This window comes from Protopterus annectens, chromosome 4.part1 (genome assembly GCF_019279795.1).
Source record: "Protopterus annectens isolate FY-2018-M chromosome 4.part1, PAN1.0, whole genome shotgun sequence".
Taxonomy (NCBI): Eukaryota; Metazoa; Chordata; order Ceratodontiformes; family Protopteridae; genus Protopterus; species Protopterus annectens.
In genome coordinates, this window is record NC_056734.1 from 110,931,067 (window position 1) to 110,953,891 (window position 22,825).

The following is a 22,825-nucleotide window of genomic DNA, read 5'->3' on the forward strand; positions in this document are numbered from 1 at the left end:
TCTTGCCTCATGAGACTTAGGCTAAGAATTATTACCATTGCTTTTAGTATATGTTTTCTAATATGTTAGTAATCTACAAACAAGATCTGGGTATTCTTCCCTAGGCATTTTGGGATGGGGTATAGTCTTGAGCCAGTGGAAGCTCTTGAGCTTTAGTAATAGGCTGAGTTGGAACCAATACTCAGTTCCAGACCCAGCCAGCAAGAATGAAGGCAAGATTACGGACAACAAACATGGAACATTATGGTGAGTACATAACTTCTTATTTTCAACACATTAGAAAGTTAATCCATTTTATAATAATATTCATTTTACAGGAAAGCCTATTACTAGCCATATTTACCTGATGAATATAGGGGTAGTTCAAATCACTAATTAATAAAGAGGGAATGTCCACCAAACAGCTGCTCAGATTGTCCAGATGTTTTCCATGCTGTTCACATACATATTCACATTAAGGGGAATGGTAAAACATAAATAACCTTATTTCCATTATGTGAACCAAATTCTAATAGTATACCTAATATAACTAAGTCTTTCATTTAATGTGGATTGAAGAAAGGAATAATATCACCCTGGTACTCTTCACCTTTGACCAAAGGCACACAAATTCTGAAAAGTTGTCATCTCTGAGATAAAATTTAGACCATAATTGTCCTTAATACTCCTTTAATGTCAAAAATATATATCTGCATTGTCTCTTAAGTGATGTGTTAATTGCCAGTCTTTGTAAGCAAGCAACCAAAATGATGAAGAACATCATTGTGTCTGCTGGATATTAACATACAGCTTAGATATTTTACTAGGAGCACTAATGAAGTTATAAAACCTGATCTGCCTTTTGAATTATTCAATAAACGAAAGAAAAAAAGGCCTTCAAATCAATATCTAAATGGATTGCAGGTTGTGTTGCCCTTTATAATAAACATCTAAAAGACCTAATAGTAGCTTAGTTCACTAGGACAACAGCTATAGCTACAACTTATTTCAGTTATGTTTCTTCATAAGATATTTTAAAACGCACTTCATGGAGTACTGCGCATACCTTTGCAAAACCTTGCAATTTGGATTCACAGTCTAGAGGAGGGATAGGTTTGCATGGCATTGAAACAGAGGATCGTGCAAAATATCCACATTCCAGGAGTATAACAGTGTTTGGGAATGTACCCATATGCTATGATTTACTGTTACAGTTACCCTCCTCAAAGGAGAGAGAACAACTGTGTATAGAATTCTTACCATAACACCAGATCCTCAAAGAATGATCACTGCAGCAACAGACTTACCCTCTCTCTATCCCTCTAAGAAAGCTGTACATTATTTAATTATAATTGTTGTTAGTTTACTACACAGTTAGTTTTTTTTTTTTATTATCTTGTACTGCGATAGGGTTGTCACCTCACAGTTAGACGTTGCCCGTACGATTCTCAGTTAGAGCGTCTTCTGTGGCGACATGTGTGAACGGGCGTTCCTTCGTTGAAGGTTGTGCGTTAGGCCCGGCAAGCCAGCACATAAAACTCTACTGCCAATCATTAGTGAACCGGAGTTCCGCTGTGGCGACCCCTAACCGGGAAAGCCGAAAGACACAAACAAACAATAACATTATCTTGTACAAAGCACAATAATTGTCACAATCGTTATCCCCAGTGAGTGTCAGAAGGGGGTTGAATAACAGAACAAGACTTCTAGGAATGTTGGCTGCATATGAGTGCCTCACACATCGATTGAGCTGGCGCAGTACCAAAGAAGTAAGTCACTAGTATATAGGCACAGCTGATAGAAACCCATACCAAGATCTAACAGCCCATAAAATGGGTAAACCCAAATGTTCTGAGATTTACAATTGTGGTAAATACCCTACATACAACTTTACTTTAATGGTTACACCAAGCAGATAGCTTATATAAGCGCAAGCGGCTCTGTGGCATAGAGTGATGGAGCCCTAACTGCACTCTCAGCTGATCTGGTCTCAGCAAGCAGTTTAGCTGTCAATCCTGGGCATGGATCAGATGTTTTGAGGAGGGATATGAGGATGTGACCAGTGTTGCCCTCCCATCCTGAGGTGATGAAGGCTGCAAGATTCAGGTGCCTGTGCACCGCTGTGTGATGGACAGGAGTTGGCTAATGCAAGGATTGCCTGGAGCAGGATTCGGCTTGCTGAGCAGTGTGTATGCATAGTAACTAGGCCAAGTGCATAGTAGCAAATACTTGCACCTTGAATTTGAGGTCTTGCTGTGAGTGTGTCCTAACTGGTTGCCAGAGGGTGGAGAATGTGTACTATACAGAAAACCTAATGAGAACACCAAGGATGACACTGCGCTGATGGCAGTCCGCACTCCCTCCACTGACAGGAAGATAGTTGAGTCTCCATTCTTGGGGTTGTCTCCTGACTAAAAGGTAGTTTTCTGTTGGGTAAGCTGGAGCTTCAGGTCATAGAAGAAGGCTTTGGTAGACAAGGCAGTTGGCAAAATACAGCTAAGAGACTAATAAAGATATAGAAAAAATGTGCAAGCAATTTTTGAGCATACATAATGATTACAGTAACCTTGTCGCTTTATAAAAGGCTATTAAATGAATAGAAACATTCTGTAAATCCAGTTACAAAAATTGCAGCTGTGCTGGAAGTTTCACAGCTTTTAAAGCTACTTCAAAAGAGTAAGCAACTTATGCTGAAATACTGGAATTTTATTCTACTGTATAATTTTATGGTGCTGAAACCAGTAGTGTCAAACAAGCCTAAATTAAATTCTTGTAAAGAACTTGTACAAGTCTTGTAATACCATTTAAGATTACAATAATCAGTAGCTACAAAAAATGTAGAGTTCCTAGACAGCATAAAAGAATAGATAAAAATATATTTGACTGTCTAGTAGGCTTGAAGAAAGATTGGCTGAAGCATTGTGACCGATGTGGCTTGTATGACAATCATATAACAGGCTGATGTCCATGGAAGATCTAACACTACATAAAGTATTTATTGTCCCTTTTCCAGCAGAGTCCTATGAAGGTAGTTCCAAATACAAGAAAACTGTCTGTGTGACCTTTTTACCCTTTGGTTTGAATGTTATTTGAGGTCTTTTGCTGGCACCTGAATGCTTATGGACATCGGACTTGATCTGAAGCTGTATGTTTTAAAGTATAGCCAAACAATACACTTATGTTGTGCTGATGAGATCACTAAAAAGGACGAAATATGCATGTCGACAGCTAGTGGGGTTTGGCTTTATTGGCCTGAATGTACCTATTAAAAGTTAAAAGTCATGGACATTCAGAAACCAAGAAGCTGAAATGCAATATGTCCTTAAGGGGTCATTTGCATAACAGAAAGTTCAAGGTATTACACAGTGAAAATGTTTGGCTGGGTTTTTCTTGCAGTTTTTACTAAATGCAAGAAAGTAAGATAACCCACAAATTATTTGCATATAACTGGTATAATATACGAGAAAGTGAAGTATTTACAGCTATGTAGCATAATATTTGAAAGAGAATGTTAAGGTGAGAAGTAGAAACTTTGTAAGCATAGCATGAGTTTGCACATAATTTTGTGTGGATAGCACAACAGCAGAAGGAAAAGATAACTGATAATGAGCAGGTGCAATGTAGACATAATTAAAGTGAGAAATTAGTTTAGTAACAGAATTGTCAGATGGAAGCAAGGGGGCAGGTAATACACTGGATAACACTGTCCATAGAAGTAGCTGTGAAACATGTTATAAAGCTGCAGCAGTATGTAGTGTCACAGTGGAAAATGCTACGTAGCTGCAGCAGGATGCAGTAGCACAGTGGAACATACAGTGCAGCTGCAGCAGAATGTGGTGGCACAATGGAACATGCTATGGAACTGCAGCAGGTTAAGGTGGCACAGTGGGACATGCAATGGAATTGCAGCAGGATATGTGGTTAAGTGGAACATGCTATGTATTTGCAGTGGGATGTGGTGGCATTGTGGAAAATGCTGTGGAGCTAAGTGGAACATGCTGTGTATCTGCAGTGGGATGTGGTGGCAAAGGGGAAAATGCTGTGGAGCTGCAGCATAATGTGGAAGCAAACTGGAACATCCTATGGAGCTCCATAAGGATATGGTAGCAAAGCAGAAAATGCTATGGAGCTGCAGCAGGATGTGGTGGCACAATGGAACATTCTGTAGAGCTAGAGCAGGATGTGGTGACAGAGTGGAATATGTTGTGGGGCTGCAGCAGGATGTGGTGACACAGTGAAATATGCTATGGATCTACAGCAAGATGTGCTGAAACAGTGAAACTTGCTGTGGAGCTACAACATGATGTGGTTATACAGTGGAACATGCTATAGAGCTGCAAGAATATGTGGTTATACAGTGGAGCATGCTATGTAGCTGCAACAGTATGTGGTTATACAGTGGAGTGTGCTATGGAGCTGTAACAGGATGTGATTATACAGTGGAGCGTGCTATAGAACTGCAACAGGATGTGGTTATTCAGTGGAAAGTGCTATGGATCTGCAACAGGATGTGGTTATTCAGTAGAATGTGCTATGGAGCTGCACCAGGATGTGGTTAAAATTGGATCATACTGTGGAGATGTAGCAGGATGAAGTAGAACTGTGGAACATGTGCAGCTGTATGAAATAAGTGGTGGACCATCAACTACAAGCATGTCTGGTAAGCACAGGCAAAGCCAGCATGTTTTCATTGTGGTAAAATTGTGTCTCATTCCAATAAATATTGGTTCAAGGAAAAATGCTGCCAAATATGGTACAAGAAATATCACAGTGATCTACTGAAGAAATGAAAGGATGATAAGTGTAGGTGACCTAAACCTTGTCACCACAATAAACAGGACACGCTGGAGGGATATTTTCCTGTCCCAGAGACTTCCTATACTCTGGAACAAGCTACCCATCTATGTCAAGCAAAGTTTTTCATTAGCACTCTTCAAGAAAAATCTTGATGAGTGGATGGGAAATAGGAAATACACCCCGGGGATCACTTCTGTGTCTCTGCTCGACAGTGGCACAGGAAAATAACTTTCTTGGGTGGTGTAAGCCATGGAACCTTGCTAGCTAGGCTTACATAGGCCCTTGGCCCGATAGCCTAGTACCTACCTATGAACCTATGATAAGAAGAGACAAAGAAGTGTGCACAAGACATCTAATATAAATGAAATTTAGACAGCAGGCCTGCCTGACTTAGGAGAAATGTGAGGTCTCCCATTTATTTCAGCATGTTATGAGGCCATTTACACAGCATACCTGACTTGGGGGAGGTATAGGGACTGTAATTCACACAGCATAATGGAATTAGAGGAAATACGAAAACAGTTCAGATGGCATGACTGATTTAGAGAAAGTGTATGGACAGTTTGTACAGCATACTGGACTTGGAGGAGGTAAAGGAAATGTTATTCACACTGCATATGTGATGGAAAGGAAATGTGGGACAGCAGTTCACACAGTATGATTGACTTGGGGGAGGCATAGGGACTGTTCACACAACATGGTTGAGTAAGAGAAAAAGTGGAAAGAGTTCAGAAAGCATGTACAAGTTGGAGAGTGTTTTGGAACAATTCACATAACATTCCTTGGTCTAGATGAAGTCTGAGGAGAGTCGAACAGCATGCCTGAGTTGGGAAAAGTATGTCATCATTTTTGACAGCAAACAGGCAGACAGAAGTTGGAGGAAGCATGGAATGTTGCAGAATTTGAAGAGTAGAAGGTGATGTTTTGGAACTACATAATGCAGTTTAAGAGGAAGGTAGACGTTTATGGGTCACCATTGAAATGGCAGTACTGAGATTAAGTTAAGCTCGATGGATGTAGGGAGAGCATTACCTGTCACTTCTGGCATCATATGACTGGCAAAAATCAGAAGTACTATTCAAGACATTTACTGATAAGAAATTGACTTCTACAAGTAAAATCAAGGTTCTAGTGACATATGAGAATAAAATATAGATAACAAGCCAGTGAGATGTATACTGTACTTCTATTAGCTTAGCTGAGGAGAGACAACAGGTTGAGGATGTCTAAGGGGATTTGAAGGGACTGGTGTGCCTTTATTCTCTCAAATCCAATATAGCAACACACTTTGCATCCACTTGTAGATAGAAAATACTTTTCAGACATCTTTCTGAGCAAGCTCAACACATAGGTATTACAATGTTGTATGGTGGAAATATAATTAATAAGAATTGAGACTACAGCTTATGTTACTAGATGGAGGTTATATAGGAAACAACAAAGCCTCATAATGCCATTCATACTGGAGGTAGTACTCAGGATCAGTAAAATATTGCAAGATGGATCTACATGGAAATGGAATGGAGATTATGAATGAGCCTTCTCAGCAACTAAAGAAATGGTAAAGGCAGATGTTTTGCTTTGTGAGGCTGTCCTTTTTATTGCTGGAGATTCTGGATGATGTGAAGGAGACTATTACATTGATTTCAAGATCGCTGACCAAAGAATGAATATAATTAAAGTTAACTGAACAAAGAAGCATTTAAGCTATTGGAGTGGTCAACAAATTTAACAACTTTTTTGAAGAATAAATAGTCAAGGCCAGATAGTGTCACAAGTATGTAAAACTATATTTCAAAGTGCAGTACATTTAGAAGTTAACACAACTAGCAATGTACCCATTAATGTAATCCTGGCAATGGCATGCTTCAGATGGAGTTGGAATACCATGCTGGCCAGTATGAGAGTAGATAACCAGACCAATACCTGTAGTTGGATAGATGACCATACTGAAAGACAGAACCTGTAGTCTTACCTGTACAAGGATGGGGTAACCAAATCCACATGACTCAAAGGGTAGATGCCGTTGACTATGCAACCACCATGATAGATGACTTTGCACCCCAGAAAACAGATGACTACAGCATAGGTGTATCAGAGACCTGGAAGAGGCACTCTGTTTTTTATGGGTCTGTCTTTGTCACTAAGGCATGTCTTGGTGAATCCCAGAGATGTTTTTTCCATGTGCACGAGGAAGCCCTTAATGTGTTTAAGCTGTTGATGTGTGAGAGACAAATATTTTTGAAATTATAAGTAATGACTATATTTTCAGGGTGATACCTTAGAGTGTTACACTTGTACAAAAGTGGATAGATAATTAAACAGTGTAACATTTTATTAAACCAGTTTTATCTGAACAGTTGTTTTTGAGTAAAAGGTAAATATTTTATAATAAATATAGATTTTAATTAGTAATCATAAAAATGTATTCTTTGAAAGATTTTATAATGGTGAGTTTCAGCATCTTAACTGCCTTTGTATGCACCTATGTAAATAAATAATGCACATAGGTATGTGTAGGTATTTTATTGTAGTGACAAAGTGTTTTCAGTATAAATATATATATATATATATATATATATATATATATATATATATATATATATATATATATATGGCTATAGATCCAGGGCTTGCATTAATAACAATGGTTATATATGTACACTTAACAGCATCTTAAAGTACCTAATTAATTCCACAGGGTATATAATTAAGATGGGAGGAAGGCAAGTGATACAGATGCTGCTATGCACATTTAAGCATATGGCAGTGTGGGTTACGATGATGTACTGCAAACAAGATTTTACGTTAATACGTTTGACTTCTGTTGTCTTCATTTAAGTACTATTTGTGCTGCAAGTCACTTAAAAAGAGCACAACATTATGGCATCCAAGAAGACATAGCTGGAAGAACACTGCACAGGTACCAAGATAAAGAGGGATGATTTGTGAAGGGAAAGGCTATTCTTAGGGAGGATAAAGCAGAGGGACAGTTAAGTTGGATTCAAAAGTCCTCAGGAGTCTTGTGTGTGTTGACATATTCCCTGACTAAGATCTTCAACAAATTGCCAGCTACTGCAAAAGAGCCTAATGACATGAGGGCAACAGTGGGGAACTTAGAACAATCTGAAGACCAGCAGACCTGTTTGCATTGCAGTGAGGCAGGAAGTAATAAAATGAATCCTGAATGAAAATGCTGGCTAGTTTCCTAGAGGTCAGAAATCTTCAGGACAACAACCAGCATTAGTTAATGGCCAGAATTAGCTGTAGGTGAATCTTGATTCAGTTTTATGATTGGGTTCCAGGTAAATTCAATAGAGGAGTATCAAAAGACATCTGTCTGTGCTTCAGCAAGACCTTTGACATGGTGTGGCACAAGCAACTGCTGCTGCTGCAGAAACTGGAGGGCTTGCAGTGGGACAGAGAATGAGAAAGAAGATTGCTTTGTGGGTGATGTGAAGGACTCAGTGGCTTGTGGATAAAGGGATGATTCAGAATTAAGAAAGTTGACTGCGGAAGTACTGCCAGGGTCACTTTTGGGTACTACGTTTGCTTCAGGCATATTAGAGGGGAGTCAGAAGATGATCAACCTCTTCACTAATGTCACAAATATTAGTGCAGTAGTGTAGAATAGTGAACTGCTTAAGGGAGGTTTTGGAAATGCTGATAACTGGGCAGATGTCTGGCAGTGATCATTCAGTGTATACAGATGCAATTATCCTAATGTGAAGTATCAGCGGGGGAGAGTGAGATTAATGGTAGCTGAGCAGGAGAAGGATCTGTGGGTGCTGACCATGCTGATACTAGACCAACTCGACCACTGGGAACAGAATGAAGAGGGCAGTGTCAGCACAAAGTATATGATCTTGCACACTGACATCATGTCCCACTTATCCCTATCAGACTATTCTAACAAAATTTCTAGCACTTCTGGTCCCTGGTTATACCTTTTCCTGTCAATCACCAACACTCTGCTGGTGGCCTCCTTTGAATTCTTTACAGAAACCTGGGGTCCCTGACCTTGTATGTTCTCTAGAACCACATGCAGTACTCAAGATCTCACCTGAGCTGAGCCTTGTAGATTAAAAGCATTACGTATTTGCTTTTGGTGACTTCCAACCTGAGACTACAACCCAACACTCTGCCTTCTTCTACTATGGTCCTCTTCCTTTGCTCCTAAGAATCCAGTCCAGATATCATGAACGTCAAGTTCTTTTCTTGCTCCTTCCGTTCCTTTTGCCACAGATAATACTTCACACCAGGGTTGTTGTGTGCCAAGTTGTTTTGCAGTTGTATACATTAAAACTCAAGGGTTTTCTTTTTACTGACTTGGCAGACCTTCTAAATCATTCCACTGACACTCTTCATGTCACTGTCACATCAATTGTTTGCTGTTTGCAAAGAGATTTGTTTGTGTCTTTTGGCTTTTCCCGGTTAGGGGTCACCACAGCGGAACTCCGGTCAGCTAATGATTGGCAGTAGATTTTTACGTGCTGGCTTGCCGGGCCTAACGCACAACCTTCAACAAAGGAACACCCACTCACGCATGTCGCCACACAGAAGACGCTCTAACTTGTAGTACACTGAACCATACATGACCCATGATGGACTCCTATGTTACTCCACTAATCACTTGCATAATTTTCTTGAAACAGCTTTCTCATCACAAACCTCTGGATGCTACCTTTCTACCATGCTGCAGTTCACTTCTTTAGTACTGGTACTACCTCAGTAATAAAGAAGTGAACTGCAGCATGGTCGTACCAGCACTAAAGATGTGAACTGTAGCATGGTAGTACAAGTACTAAAGAAGTGAACTGCAGCATGGTCGTACCAGCACTAAAGATGTGAACTGTAGTATGGTAGTACCAGTACTAAAGAAGTGAACTGCAGCATGGTCGTACCAGTACTAAAGTGAACTGCAGCATGGTAGTACCCCAGTACTAAAGACATGAACTGTAACATGGTAGTACCAGTACTAAAGAAGTGAACTGTAGCACAGTAGTACTGTTACTATCCCAATCCCTGCAGACTTCCTTGCAGGTGACTGTGTGGGACCAAGTGAAAGACCTTGTTGCATTCCAAGTATTTAGGAAGGCAACCCATTGCTTCAACAGGCAGACAACATCTATTTGCATTTTACTGTTAGGGTCTCATTCACTCATAAAATCCAAAAATGTTTAATACTCCAATGCCTCGGCTAACAAGCCTTTCACGGAGTTAACATCACAGTAGCACAAGCGACATTTAAATAACAAATATCACATCATTAATCAATTAGCTGAAACAACTAAACACTTAAATGATAAAAGAAATGGTATTTCTTTTCAGCCTAGGGCTATTTTCTCCTGTGTCCAAGGGAGTGGTTTACTGTCTCTCGTGGCCTTTTGGTTTCTTCTAGATAGGAGAAACCAAAAGAATGTTTAAAATCAGAGTAAGAGCATGTTAGAGACATTAAGATTCAAAATTTGGATAGCCCTGTCGCAGCAAATTTTCATGCAGTACATTTGGGGCCTTGTACCAGTTTGAAAGCATGTATTTTAGAACATGTTCTGGTTAAGAATGATGTTGCACTTAAAATAAACTGTTATATAAAGAAGCAGTCTGTATTTTAAAGTTTGGCACTTTGGTGCCTCGTGGTTTAAACAAAGAACGTGAGTGGAAGGCTTTTCTGCATTGTGTTTGTTTAATTGTTTCATCTAATTGATTAATGATGTGATATTTGTTATTTAAATGTAGCTTGTGCTACTGTGATGTTAGCTCTGTGAAAGGCTTGTTAGCCAAGGTGCTGGAGTATTAAACATTTTTGGATTTTATGCTTCTGCAGTTGGTGTTTTTCGCTTCTTCTGTGTTTTTTTCCTCTTGTATTTTGCATCTGTTGTTTAGTTCTCATGAACATGAACCTTTCTTGGCTTTTCTTCTGGAGACTGTTAGACTCTAGTGGAGTAGTCAGTCTTTCCCTCTAGACTTTTTACCAGACTTTCCTACTGCAATAGCCCTCTGGTAATTTTGCAGTGGTTATTCTTCTATTGAATAACTTCATCAGTGGATACTACACTACATTGCCAGATTACTGAGAACCTTGGAAGACAGTTCACCTTGTCCTTGTGAAATATCACCCTTGGTGTAACCTGACTATGTCCATGTTCTCCCTTTCTAGTTTGATGACTCTACACTGCTGTCCCCACTCTTCCATACATCTGTTCCACCATGGCACCTGTCTCTCCTTTTCTTTTAGAGAGACTGATGTGAAGTATTCACTCTACGCATGCTTTGTTCCTGTCTTATGTCCTTACTGTCCTTACCAATTCTGTCTCTCCCTTCCTTCCACCAACTCGCTTTTGATGTGTTCCTTTACTACTCGCATTTCCTTTGTTACTGTTCTCCTTGCCTATTTTTACCACTTATCCACCCTCTACATTCTACATCTCATATGCCCTAACCTCTAACCTCACAATACTATGTAATTCCATTGATCTTGTTTTCTGTTTCCCTTATTTCCACTTCCTGAAAGTCTTCTTCATAGTTGTGTGACCCATTCTCATAACTAGTTCCACAATCTCAGTTTATCTCCTGTTCCTTAACTTATCTCTAACCTTCCTCTAAATCCCATAATCCACCCATCTCAAACTCCTACACCACTGTGTTTGTTGTTTTTTACCCTTCCCACACTCTAAGACGTACAGTGGCATGATCACTGCGGTCTGACAGCACTTTCACCTGAACATCTCTGACCCCCTTTGCTCTGGTAAGGACTATATCCAGAATCCTTGATGAGCTCAAAGCTCAATCCCAGGACATACATTAGGACACTGCCTCTCCCCCAGTGGATTGTCCCTACCTGTGTTCTGCTTCTCCCAGTCCACCTCGCACCAGTATGTGCACACCTATCTTACATTATCAGCTCTATTAGTTGCACAGGCTGCTAAATGAATTTGGATCACCTGTGACACAGTCAGGGCTTTATCCCTTTAACTCCTCATCTTCCTTCCCAGACCCCATATATTATATATAGTTTCACAGCACCTGTATCACAGAATTTTACATTTCGCACACACAATAACTGCTTTGATGTTGGCACTGTCTCATAAAGGAGTATCACAGGGGTCTGTGCTTGGACCACTGCTGCTCTCACTTTTTTTTTTCATGGCTTGCCATCATGTCTTCTAAACATAGATTGTATATTGTATCTTGATAATGTAATACTATTAAAGGCCCACAAATTATATTTTGTGCAGTTAAACTCAGATGTGCAAAATTATTTCTCTCTCTCTTTTTTTTTTATTTTTTTTAATTTCTCCAAATGTTTTTGGTTTCTAATACTGTGATGGGAGTTTACCTCATTCCTAAGTCAGGGTATGATTAAAGTTCATGAGAGCAGTATTACTTCAGTCTTTGATGTTTGCCAAGAGTGCTGTTCTTAGCACATGCTGTGTTCATAGGTTCATAGGCAGGCACTAGGCTATTGGCCCTAGGGCCTATATAAACCTAGCCAAACGGTACCCTTGCTTTTTCCACCTAAGAAAATTATTTTCCTGTGCCCATGTCAGGCAGAGCCACAGAAGTGATCCCCGAGGTGAATTTCCTATCTCCCAACCAATCATCAAGATTTTTCTTGAAGAGTGCTAATGAGGAGCCTTGTTTGATATAGATAGGTAGTTTGTTCCAGAGTATGGGAAGTCTCTGGGACAGAAATCTATCCCTCCAGCATGTTCTGTTTATTGTGGTGACAAGGTTTAGGTCCCTAGAGCGTGTAGCTCGGAGGGATTGGGATTTCTTTAAGTGGAGTATGTCCAACAGATCTGGGTTTGACATAGCTTTGTATGTTAGGCAGAGATCGCCTCTGAGTAGGCGATATGTGACAGAGTAAAGCTGGAGGTTTTTGAGACGGTCTGCATAGGGCATCTGTTTGAGGCTGGTAATCCTCTTTGTGAGGTATTTCTGTGGTCTTTCCAGTTGTTGTAGATGTCTTGTGAGGTACATACCAAAAGAGGCATTGTACTCTATAATGGGTCTGATGAGTGATGAGTAGAGGGGAACAATGACCTCTTTTTTCCTGGATGAGAAACCTTTTGTGATGAGGTGTGCCACATAGAATGATTTCCTGACCACTGTGGTGATGTGATTATCAAAGGAGAGACTACTGTCCACCTGTGTCCCAAGGTCTCTTATCACACTTTCGGTGTTAAGTAGACTGCTGCCTATGTGGTAGTTCATGACAATGCACTTTTTGACATTGAGCTTGAGGCCATGGCTTTGACTCCAGGCATCTGTCTCAGTAAGGCCCTTTTGTAGGATATCCACATCGTTAGGAGTTTTGATTATGTCTCCTAGTTTGCAGTTATCTACGAACTTTGTTAGCCAAAGACCTTCTGTGTTAGCCTGTACTTCAGAGAAGTAGATACCAAACAGGAGAGGACCTAGGACTGAACCGTGTGGTACTCCACTTGTCACTGGTCTGAAGTTGGATTTAGAGTCTGCTACTTTCACAGTGTGGGTTCTGTCAGTGAGCCAGTTGGTAACCCATCTTGTGACATTGGGATTTATACCTAGTTTAGTGAGTTTATTTATAATTCCAGAGTGAGGGATGGTGTTGAAAGCCTTGGCGAGATCTAGATAGGCTGTGTGGACCACCTTACCCTCATCTACGGCTTTGGTGACTGCTTCAAAGAAGTCTATCAGGTTTAGGAGACATGACCTGCCTTTTACAAACCCGAACTGGGTAGGGTCCAAAGTTTGGAGATTACCAATGTCATTCTTTATAAGTTCCATGATGATACATTCCGTAGCCTTGCAGACCAGGCTCGACAGGCTAATGGGGGCAGTAGTTCCCAGGATCTGTGGTGGCTCCCCCTTTGTGGAGTGGGATAACTGTTGCTGTGCGCCATTCAGTGGGCACAAAGCCTGAGTTGAGGCTATGATTAAACATGGTACTTAGGTGGGGTGCCAGTTTGTCCTGTAGTTCATGTAGAATGCATCCTGGGATGTTGTCAGGTCCCATGGATGCTGTGTTCTGGCTTTGGAGAGTGTGTGTTTTTTTTACCTGTGCAGCCATGATTACAGAAACTTTGCATTCTTCCGGAATAGAGATGGGCCCTTTAGGTGGTGAGAGAGGGGTAAAGTTAGCACTGAACCTATCAGCCAGGATGTTGGCAATATCAGTTGGTTCTGTATATTTAGTGCCATTGTGCTGTAACTCAGAGCAGATTTGAGTGTTGCCATTGAGATTCTTGACATAGCTATAGAATGCTTTGTGGTTGTTCTTAGAATCAGTGGCGATTTTGTTTTCGTAACTAGCTTTGGAGGATTTTATGAGGGATCTCAGCTTCTTACTGAGGCTGACCACGGAGTTCCTCCAATCATGGGATTTTACTCTTTTTTGCAACAGTTTCTTAATTCTGTTGTAGAGTTTGTTTATGGCAGGGGACCACCAGATTGGCTAACTTTTTTTGGAGGATAGCATCTTAGTTCTGTTAGGGATTGCACGATCCATGCACTTGTGTAAGTGCTTATAAAGTGCATTTGTATAGGATTTATTAGTCGTACCTCCATTGTCCATCAGCATGGGTGTCATGAAGTTTGCCACTTCTGTCTTAAGAAGTGTGAAGTTGGCTTTGGAGAAATTTTGTACAGTGGTTTCCCTAATGGGGGGTGGGGGTGAGATGTGGATGTCTAGGGTGATTAGCTTGTGGTCGGATCTGACCAACGAGGAATTGACCTCTAGTGTGGGACACCAGTTGCCCATGTTGGTAATGACCAGGTCTAGGATATTGCTGCCCCTGGCGTCTGTCTGTCTATTTCTGCAGTTCTTAAAGGAGTACATTTGTTGGTAGCATATTTAAGTATCATTGTAAATTATTTTCTATTTGCTGTTACTACTATTACAACTGTCAGATTATCTTTCTTCCACATTACTTTTAATTTTTGCTTGTAAATCCTGGTTTGTTATGACTTTGTCTTCATACGTAAGACACTATAATCTCTGGGTGTAGCAACTTCAGTGATTAATTCTACTTTTGTCCTTTTCTATTATACAACTGTATTGAGTTGTCTTCCAATGCCTCTCAGCTACTTATATATTGTAGTGTATGCACAATCCGCAATGCAACAGTCTTGCCACATAATTATGCCTTTCAGTATGCAAACCTTCAGCCATGAGTGCATCACTCTCAGTAACAAAATGTGCAACTGTTTCCAATTTTTGTTTTACAGAACCTGCATTTGTCTATTTTTCCACTTTTTCATTAGACTTTGTGAACCAACATGTCACTGTCTTGGGCCACCATTATTAGCCTTTCATATAGTGGTTTAAATTCATCACTCTTTAGCCCTTCCGGCTTGAAATCTTGGTTAACATGTTGTTATTGTAGAACTTTTCTATACTTGTCCCTTTATTTCTCTAGTAGGGTTTAATTTCTCAAAGTGTTTTGTGTTTCTAATACTGTGATGGGAATAGATCCCATTCCAAAGTCAAGGTATGATTAGAACTTGTGAAATTAGAATGGTTTCAGTCTTTACTGATAGCTAAGGGTGCTCTTCTCTTTTGTTTATCTATTTTTTTTTATTTCTTCAAGTGTTTTGGGTTTCTGCTACCATGATGGGAATGGACCTGATTCCTAAGTCAGGGTTTGATTAGAGTTCATGAAATTAATATTGTTTCAGCCTTTGATGTTAGCCAAGAGTGCTGTTCTCAGCACCCACAATATGTCCATTGCCTCCTCCTCTAATTCATAAAAGGGTTACATGTATTGGTGGCATATATAAGTACAATTGTAAAGTTTTTTTTTTTTTTTTATTAGAGCTGTTCCAACTACTATTGTAACTGTCTGGGTATCTTTCTTCCACACGGCTTTCATTTCTGCTTGCAAATTCCGGTGTTTTGTGACGTTCTGTCTCTCTTTACATAAGACACTGTAATCATTGAGAGTAGCAGTTTCAGTGATCAAAGTTACTTTTGTCTTTTTTCATGGATTACTATATCTGGCTTTCTTGCATCTGTTTTTGAACTGTTGGTAATGGGTGATCCCATGTGATATAAACTTCATCGTTCCCTATAGTGCTTTGTGGTTCATGTTTACAGTGCTTCTTGTTTGTATTGTAGTGTTTACGTCGTTCCCAGTGCAACAGTCTTGCCATGTTATTGTACCTTTCAGTACATAGGCTCTCTGCCATGAGTGTATCACACCCACAACAAGATGTGTAACTTGTTTCCTTTTCACTTTACAGAACCTGCATTTGTCTGTTCTACCTTTTCAATGGATTTTGTAAACCAGTGTGTACATAGTCCTCTATCCTGGACCACTATTATTAGCTTTTCATCTTTTGGTTTGAATTCACCTTTCCTTTACTATTTTTCTGTCAAATCTTGATCAACTCGAGGTTGTTCCAGAAGGTCTCAATACATGTCACTATATTTGTTATCTTAGTTTGTCATCTTAGACTTCTCTACATGTTTTAAAAGTTTCACTGTGTTTGGATCTGATGAGATCAGCAAATATGTTTGCAGTCCCACCATTGCAGATCAACATATACAGTCAGTTTCAAGAAAGCCCATACCTCCTTTAGAGTGAGGAATATATAATATTTGTATGTACTAATTTTTATAAATCATTTGATACGCATGAAGCATTTTTTTTGTTTTCGTATCCAATTGAGCCAGTATTTTTTGAGGCCAGTCACTCAGTCCAAAACTGTAAGTTAGAACAGGAAAAACAAACTGATTTATAACTTTGACTTTATATCAAGGCAGTTTTCAATATTTGTTTTAGTCTTCTGAAGTATTTCTTACTAAGGTTTATTCTCATTTGTTCATGTTTTATTGGTGAACCTTCATCTACTCCCAAGTATTTGTACACTCTCTCATGCTCAATATCACACACACACACGCACACACACACACACACACATATATATATATATATATATATATATATATATATATATATATATTTACATTTGTTTACCAGGAAATTCAGACTGGACACAGGTCCTTTTTCAGCGGTGGCCCGGGGAGAAAAGCTCCACAGAAAGACATGGTAGATGGGAAAACAATAACAATAAAAGCATGTATATAGTAGAAGTGATCATGACATGGAGTAATACAGGAGCAAAATTGGTACAATTGAGTAGTAAGCTCTAAGTAAAATTCAGTGATACAAATTTTCTAGTCAGTGACTAGATAACAGTAATAAAAGATAACTAAATCCTGGAAGGCTTAACAAGCAGTGAGTAATCTTCAGTTCAGTTTTATAGTGATAGAGAGGATACTCTATCTAAATCTGGGAAAGGAGAGAAGGGTTGAAGGGGGGGTATTAGTCGGGGTTTGGACAAGGACAAAGCCAGTGAGAAATTATGTGAGATTTAAGTGCAGTCTTAAAAAGACTGCAGAAAGGAAGGGTAGTTAAGGAAATGGGAAGATTGATCCAGAGCTTGGATGTAGCGCAGTAAAAAAGTGCTTCACCTGCTGAGTTTTTGGCTTTGGTGACCTGGAGTAGATTTTTGTTGCAGGAGCGCAGTGGTCTAGAAGAATGGTAGGGTTTGAAAATTGTATGGAGCGATGGGATACGGAGAGGTTGGTTTACTAGTTTATGAGCAAAGGTGAGTTGAGTTTGGTGTAGGAGTTGTGGGAGTTCAAGCCAGTCAAGGTTTCTAAAGGAAACACAGTGGTGACTGCGGTAGGAGGCACCAGTGGCAAATTGTTCAATTTTATTGTAGCAGGCTTTGAGTTTGTATCGGTCTGACTGTCTAAGATTTGTAAGTATGGGTTATGCAGGTTGGAGACTAGTTTGGAATTGGCGATAGAGATTCTTGCTGGTTTGGTGAGGTACTGGTGGCTTCTATATAAGCACCCATTTTTTGTGAACTTTTTTTTATTGTTAGTGATATGTGGGTGTCAAATTTGAGATAATTGTCTATCACTAAACCAAGTAATTTTATGTGGGCAGTTGGTGAAATGGAGGTATTATCCTTGGATTGAATAGTGAAGTGTGGGGTGTTTGGGGTAGAATTGGAGGATTGGAAGATGAGGAGTTTGGTATTATTTGGATTGAGGAGAAGCTGGGCATTAGGTAGCCAGCTTTCAACTGAAGAGAAAGATTCTTGGGTGATCTATCACATTTATTTCCCATGTTTTTATTTTCTTTGTGCTGCATCTTTTCCCTTTTCATATGTTGCTTTTGCATATTTGTCATAACCAAATGTCATTCTTATATTGTTGGAAAGTTTTAAACATCTGTAGTTGTGCTTTCAGCTCTTCATTTGATGAACTATACAAATTTAAACCATCCACTAAAAGTAGATGAGATGTCTTTAAAGGCTGGCTTTTGGGAGTTAAAATGTAACAATAGCCTAATCTGATGAATTAACATTTAACGGGTTAAGGGCAAGACAAAACAGCAGCTTTGAATCCCTGGAATAATAATTTGTCCTTTGTCATGGTTCAGAAGCAAAGTGGTTTGCACTCTTTCATCGCCACTACAATGTACAATGTAACTGGTTAGTGAGGGTTACAGCTTATATATCTGTAAGCATTTTATTATCCATGAATGTGAGGTGCTGTCAAATGCTTTTTTGTAATCTATACATGCTATGCTTAGATTCTTTCCCTTTTTATACATCTCTGTTATGGCTCTGTTTACCAGTAAATTATTTTTTTTCTTCCATATGAATTATTTTATTAACTTTTTGTTGTTTTGCCATAGCTGATTTTTTTCTAAATGACTGTAAGCTCTGTCTACACCAATTCCAGTATGTAGTTTGTATATTGTGAAAAGGCATGTTATTAGTCTGTACTTCTTAGAATTGATTTTAACTTCACTCTTAAGAAGAGTCATTATTCCTGTTGTTAACCATGTTGATGTCTGTTTGGGAGTATGTAAATTATTATTACTCAAGGCTAAACCTTTCTGTAAAGATGTTATTATATTTCGCCAGAAGTTAGATACCGCATCTGGACCTTCTTTTGTCTTTTTTTCATGGACTACTATATCTGAGTTTTTTGAATTCTTGGTAATGCGTGAACCAGTGTGATATTGATTTCATCATTCTCTATAATGCTTTGAGGTTCATGTTTCCAATGCTTATTAACTGCTTCTGTGTTGCAGTGTTTGCACAATCTCTAGTGCAACGGTTGAATTTTCATTCCAGCCTCGACTGATGGGTTTAAATCTGAGGCATCAAATCTGACTTGGCCGCTTGTAAAAGCTCGTGGCAGTCCAAAACTCTTGAGCTTCTCCCTTACCTATAATCAGTGACATAGCTAGAGTCTGTGCTGCCTGGGGCTGTCTTTGAGTTTGCTGCTGCCCCCTCACAAAATCATGGTCAAATGGGGTCCCCCATACACAGCCCCCCCCCATAGCCATTCCAGTATCCCATTACTTGGCTATTTCTCCCCATTTACCATAAATACTAATGTGCATACTGCTTTATGCTTTTCTTCTACAATGATTATTTGGATTTCATTTAAAACTTTCATTTTAAAATTTATAGCACAAACACTGATAGACATCTGCTAAACAAAGCAATGCAGTCTCACAGTGAAAACAGACTTAGCATTAAAACGTCTGTGCCCTTGAAACCCACATTCATTAAAACAGCATTGAAACCCACATTCAAAGAAAATACATCTGGTCGGTGGCGGATAAAGTTTACCTTTGGGCTGTTTTCAAATCATTGGCCCCTTGCACACATATTTAGGACCATGCAAACATACATGTGTTCTTTAATTCACCTTTCTGATTGTATTAAATTATATTTCTTATATAATACAGCACACTTGTTAGAGTGTGTTTTAAATTTGTTTTGAACATTTTTCCAGTAAGCAATGAAACAAAATGTATGAACCAATAACGACAAAACTGCCCAATTCAGAACATTTCCGTCATAAAAGTCTACTCAAACTTCTGTCAATTTCTGCAGAAATAAAAGTCATCTAAATAATTTCACGTTAAGAAAATCTGTAACTAATGAGGAGGTTGCTGCTAGCAAACAACTTTATATTTAATTGTTTCATCTATAAATAAAGGGCTTGTTGCCCTTGAAGAATAAATTGTCTATGTTACATTAAAAAATGATAAGCTAGTAATATTGCAATAGGGAATGTTTGGCAAACTGATAAAAGGGTCATAGTTACTAGGTACCTCATCCAAAGAAAGACATTCATAGGACTGCAGCATCCAGTCCCTTTAAAGTACAACAGAGTAGAGTATCAGCAATCCAGCTACATACCATGGGAGTACAACCCACAGCCTTTTGCATCAAAAGCAAATATACAACATGTTGTGCTACTAACAGTGCAAATAGACTTGGCATAAGCAGCACTAAACTTCTTTTCCCCTGAAGCTCTCAGCTCCTTGTAAAATCCAGTTGACACTCAATTAAATCTCTCAACTTTGCAGCACAAGAAATCTGGAAAAATAATTTATTGGAGGGGAGGGCAAAGGCTGGAAATGAGGGGCACATTTTAAACATTGCTTGCATACTCTTAGAAAGTTGCTAGAATAAAGTGTTTTGTGTTACCATATGTTTTCTGAAAGATAGGAAGACCGAAACTTAAGTGACTATCATTATTTAGTGAATTTAGTTCTCACTGATTTGCCAGAAAACCACAAATTTTAAGAGGAACAGACCAAACTTATGAGCCAAACATTCCAGACGTTCTTTGAAAATCATGAAAGTTGAGAGCTATGGACTTAACTCCTTGAATCACAAGTGGTGGTGTGGGTAAAGAATTCAGGCTGTTGCACTTAAGGTACAGGGTTTGAGCCTGAGTAACACTAACCAGCAGGTATACCTAAGTGGGGCATTTTACACACACACACACACATGCACACACACACACACACACACACACACACACACACACACACACACACACTACAGCAATAAGAACCAGCTAATGAGTAAAATCACATACACACTACAGCAATAAGAACTAGCTAATGAGCAAAATCACACACACACACACACACACACACACACACACACACACACACACACAAAACAGCAATAAGAACCAGCTAATGAGCAAAATCACATACACACTACATTACAGCAATAGGAATCAGCTAATGAGCAACATCACACACACACTACAATAATAAGAACCAGCGAATGAGCACAATCACACACACACAGTACACTACAGCAATAAGAACCAGCTAATGAGCAAAATCACACACACACTATACTACAGCAATAAGAACTAGCTAATGAGCAAAATTACACACAAATGTGAGCAGCAGAAAACTCTCTCCTTACTTGGAACAGATGTATTATACAATTGTGTGGAAGAACAGCATGCACAGACATGACCGGACCAGAAGAACAGGAAGTGATGCTACTGGACCATTCTTAAAGAAGAATGCCTGTAAAAAAAACAGTTTTTTTTTAAGTTAAAATTATGTGACAGTTCCAAAATTGTCACTCAGGGCAGACCGCCTCAGTTGCCCCCCTAGCTATGCCACTGCCCATAATGCATCCTCCCAATTACCTCAGATCTCATTTGCCCCTGTTAGGTGAAACATGTGGTTATTTCACTCTCAGGCTGCTAAGATAGATGAGGTAATTTTTATGTTTTTTCTACCTTAAATTTTTCTTAAGCTATCTTAATTTTTCTGTCTTTGAAGCAACATACTCTAGATACTATCGTTAATATCTTTTCTCTGCACTTTTCTTTCTCCTTTACCTTCTACGTATAACGTAGTATTACTACCTTTGTAGGTAGTCCTCTTTTTTCTCCTTATTCTTCCCTTACTTGTAAAAAAAAAAAAAAACAAATAAATATATATATATATATATAATGTTTAGGTTTCCTTCCTTTTGTTTTCTTGTTGTTGGTGTTAAGTCTTTCTGTAGAGTTATTTGCAATTCTTCCTGTGTGATTACTGTTGCTGTCATGGCTGAAAAAGACAAAACTCCAGCAGGGTTTAAGAAGTGTGGGAAATGCGGCCAAAAGATTCCTTTCTCTGACACACACACTCTTTGTGTCTACTGCCTTGGCTTCCTTCACCTACAAGAGAGTTGTGCAGGCTGCCACGCCTTTAATCCCTTAGCACTGGTAGAGCACAAAAATAAGTTAATCTTGAAGTTACTTTTACCGTCCTCCTTCTGTGATGCCATTTCTGGAGAAACTTCCAAAAAGTTGCCTAAATCATCTCTGAGCTCTTATTCAGTGTCATCAAAGACCTTGGAGAAAGTTTCAAAAAGAATTCTTTAGATCTGACAGTTTCTTTGGATCCATCTAAGAAGAAGAAAATTAAGTTATCAGATCTGACCCACTCAGGTCAGACAAAAGAAAAAAGTACCTCTTTGGATTGGATTGCTTCTTTGGATCCAAGGTCTCCTAAAACACAGGATTTATCAGCTCTGAAGACCGCCGATCCTGCTACATTTTGGGCACACAACCTAGGGCAAGGTAGTCCCCATCTGTGGACCCTGTCTCATCAATAGTACCTTCTCCTTTTCTTTACAGACTGGACTGTCCCTCCAGGCAGTCCTCTCACTCTTCCAGAAGCCTCATGGTAGATGTGGAGAGGGTAGTGAGATAGATGCTTTCAGCACAGAGCCTCCCAGTTTTTGTTTTGGCTCCTACCCCTTTGGGTCAGGAAGCCCTTGTATCTAAGACTCCACCTTTGACTCTTCCTCCTCTGACTCCCTCCATGGGTTTGGAGCCCTTGGACCTGAGTATTCCAGGTCTATCTTCTTTGGTTAATAGGTTCATAGGTAGGTACTAGACTATCTGCCCGAAGGCATTTATAAGCCTAGCCAGAATGTGTTGGCTTTCGCCACACCCTTAGATTAGTTCCCTGTGCCTCAGTCCAGCAGAGCCATTGAAGTGATCTCTGGGGTAAACTTTCTGTTTCCCATCCACTCATCAAGGTTTCTCTTGAAGAGGGTTAGTGAGGAGCTCTGCCTAATGTAGATTGGAATCTTGTTCCAGAACATAGGAAATCTCTGGGACAGAACTCTATCCCTCCAGCATGTCCTATTTATTGTTGTGATGAGGTTTAGATCCATGGAGCGTGTGGTTCGAGGGGATATGGTTTTCTTT